Source organism: Euprymna scolopes, chromosome 14 (assembly GCF_053919585.1).
Source record: "Euprymna scolopes isolate OS-2025 chromosome 14, ASM5391958v1, whole genome shotgun sequence".
Classification (NCBI taxonomy): Eukaryota; Metazoa; Mollusca; class Cephalopoda; order Sepiida; family Sepiolidae; genus Euprymna; species Euprymna scolopes.
The window spans coordinates 56,229,046-56,233,018 of NC_136495.1; the positions used below are offsets into that span (position 1 = coordinate 56,229,046).

At 35.9% G+C, this 3,973-nt stretch overlaps 1 pseudogene; it reads left to right on the forward strand.

The window, feature by feature from the left end:
• Window positions 1-324: 324 nt before the first annotated feature.
• On the forward strand, window positions 325-441 carry LOC145293406 (5S ribosomal RNA; annotated as a pseudogene).
• The last annotated feature ends 3,532 nt before the right edge of the window (window positions 442-3,973 follow it).

Here is a 3,973-nt window from a genome sequence, read left to right on the forward strand (position 1 = left end):
CCTGATAAATTCGACCAATTCCACCTGAAGATGATTCGGAGTCGAATCGAAAGCGATCGTGATTCTGGTGGAACATTTTATTAATATCTTCGATTTCGATGTAAAACAGACTATACGAAAAAATCGAAGAAAAGATAAAGAATCATAAAGCGAAGTACCTCCGATAATGTTTGCTAATATATATATATATATATATATATATATATATATATATATATATATATATATATATATATATATATATATATATATATATATATATATATATATATATATATATATATATATATATATATATATGTGTGTGTGTGTGTGTGTGCGTGTGTACACGGCATAATCACGTTGACGCACCGGTTCTCATCAGATAACCGAAGTTAAGCAACGTTGAGCCTGGCTAGTACTAGATGGGTGACCATTTGGGAATTCTAGACGCTGTATGTGCTTTCCGCTTATCTCAGCATTGTTTCCAGTCGTCCTGAATCTCCACTTGCCATTGGTATTTAACAATACCGAATAAGGAGATGTGTGATTGGAGATTGCGCAACTCTTGTCACAAAAATTTCACGCGCAGGCACCCTGACAGTGGATATGCATAGTCTGTCAAGACTGAAGGAATCCTTTTATTTTAAGATGTGTGTATATGTATATATATATTTATGCATATATATATTTATAGATATACATATATATATCATATATATATAATTAATATATGTATATATAATTAATATATATATTATATATATATAGTCAATATATATTTGTGTGTGTATATATATATATATATATACGTATACACATACACATTATATATATATACAGTAGTAAGATCATTTCATAGTTCAAATGTAATGTAAACCAATATCTTGTTAATCTTTCTTAGGCAAGGTCACAATTAGTAGCCTCTTAAATTCAAGTGGCAATATGCCCTGTTTGAGGAGAAGGTAAGTAGAAAAATAACAATTTCTCACTGATTTCCAGTACAAAACAATTAAACATGGGTGTATTATTTGTGGCCTAGAGTGTTTTCATTTGTGAGAGAGTATCGATGGGACCATATATGGATACTTTTGTTTTTAATTCCAGAAATGTATTTTTGAACAGGCATATTCCTCACATTAAACATCGAGCTTTTCCACGATGATTTTTTTTTTTTAAAGTAAATATGGGGGGGGGTTCTAGTTTTTTATTTTACAAACATTATCCTGCTTTGAAGTTGCACTTACTTCAATTATATGTTTTGTGTGTGTGCATTGTATGCAATCTATTGAGAAGGATGTAAACAGCCCAACAAGTCATAACACATCAAGTTGCATCAAATTTGTCACAGTCGTTAGTCATACACGTAAATAGAAAATCTTTCATGTGAAACCTTTCATCTCTTAACAAAACAGCGTTTTTCTTTTTTTCAAAGTAAATTCAATAAACCAATCATTTGAAATCCAATATATATCACAGAACTTGGGTTCAGTTATAGATTGTGGTACGAAATGGCTTGTTTTGTTGAATCCTGTTAAAGCTCAGTTCACCTCCAAAGACCTCTCCCTTTCTTCCTGAGATTCTTATGGGTGGCTCTGCTCTTGAGGAAAAATCAGTTCTGAAACTTTATGGTTTTTCTTTCTCGTCAAATCTTTTTCGGAGCACATATATTAGATTCATTGCTATTTCTGCTTTGGTAAAGTAGGTTCTCTCTAAACACTTTCTCACACCTGACGCTATTGTTTATTGTTTATCTCTACGTATCTACTATCAGACCATATATGGAGTATTGTCGTCATGTTTGAACTGGTGAATATCTTCCACATTTGCAGGTTCTTGAGACGGGGCAAAAATGTATGTGTATTTTGATCGACCCTACATTTTCTTCTATTCTGCAACCTCTATCTCACAGACGTGATGTTGCTAGTCTCAATTATTTCTATAAATACTACTTGCCTGGGTACTCGGCGTTGCTCAGGTGTTTGGATGTGTGTGTTGAGCAAAAAAAAAAGAGTTATAGTTGGCAAGCAGGCTCGAACCCGTAACGCGCCAGAAGAAAAAGAGGTAAAAAAACCCGAAACAATCTGTCTTACCGATGTGCCTATCGGGGTTGTAACGTTACGGACGGTCAAAATAACGCGTTTTAAGCGTCGTCCTGAACGCGATGGTTAAATGACTTGCAAAAAAATGTCAGCGAAAAAAAAAAAATTGACCCCTCTGTAGAAAAGTGCTCAGTTAAGGGTCAAGGAATTAATGTTTTGGGTCAATTTTGAGATATTTGTTGTCCGAAAGGTCGGCTTCAAAATTTAACCGATCTTGCGAAAATCAATCGCCTCCGTCGAAAGTTTTAAGCATACATACATAATACATACATAATGATTGCAACGTCTTGTCAGACGAGTGCCACTCCCTCAGACATTTAAAATCCATGAGCCCAAATGTCTGAGGGAGTATCTATACAAATATGATGTTACAGAGTCTTAGCTTTGTACGACAGCTAAGTCTCTCTCTCGGTTCAAAATGTTGAGATCCAGCAACAAGCAAGAGCAAGATAGCCAGCAACAAATTAAACTGCAGACCAGCTTAATGCGGGTACTGGTCTTCCGCTTTATGGTTTTTAAAATCAGAGATTTGCTTCTCCTAGAAAGGTTGCCTTCACCACGGCTTACGGGAGCCCCCTCTACCCCAATACACATATACACACATACAAATATACACGGTGCTAGTTGTCCGTTGACCCAGAAAAAGAGTTCATTCGCCCTTTGGAAGGTCTTGTTTTTAATACATACATACATACATACATACATACATACATACATACATACATACATGATGATTGCCACTCTCTCTGACACTTAAAGTCCATGAGCCCAAATGCCTGAGGGAGTATCTATACAAAGATGAAGTTACAGAGTTTTAACTTTGTACGACAGCTAAATCTCTCTCTCTCTCTCTCTCTCTCTCAGTTCAAAATGTTGAGATCCAGCAACAAGCATACATGCATACATACATACATTTAAACAGACAGGTGAGATTTATATTATAAATTATAATATATGTTATTCAGAATTGTTTGATATATTCTCTACTTATTTTGTTCCAGCTCATTTGTTGGTCTAGTGATCTCCACCTGTTCTCTGTTTTGATACCTCGTTGTAATACAGCTTCCTATTACAGTAGCTTCTTTCCAAGAATCGCAGCCTTGTGGAACTCTCTTCCTGCTAACTGTTTTCGTCCTCCCAATATCCTTGGTCTTTTAAGACTAAGGCTAGTAGGTATTTTCTGTCTTTACGAGAATCATCTTTCGTTATTGTTAGCTTATTACATCAAGTGACTTCACGTCTTGTCTGGAGCAATTTTCATAAAAAAGGCTAAATATTTCGTTGGATTCCAATCTGTGATAAATCGAGCCAGCCCATTAGCGTGCAACTTCTAGCTTGCCCATTTCTAGACGAAGAGAAATCCTTCTAGAAAGAGTCATATATTTAAATTTTCGTTCGATGCTGAGTAACTCGTTTTGGAAGTTGGATTTTCCTCACATTAAAAACTGGCAACAAAATTTACGAAGTGCCATCAATAAGATTCCAGACTTTGTTTTCGTATGAGAACTTTTATTGATAATACACACATGAAACTGCAGTCCATTTTGAAGTAATCTCCTCCGGCTGCAATGCACTTGCACCGTTCCAACAACTTCTGGAAGGCCCAATGGAAGTCCTTTTGTCACAGTCTCTTTCATCTCAATTGTCTTAGAACGACAGCATCTAAGATGTTCCTTGAGATGAAAGAATAATTAAAAAGTCACAGGGAACAAGGTCTGGACTATAGGGAGGGTGAGGAACTGTCTTGATGCCCATCTTGTTTCGTTATGAGACAGTCGAGGGGATGAAAAAGACTGTGACGACGATCATTGACATGCTCACACAAAAGGACTTCCATTGGCCTTCCAAAAGTTGTTGGAGGAGTACAACAAGTGCATTACAGAAGGAGGAGA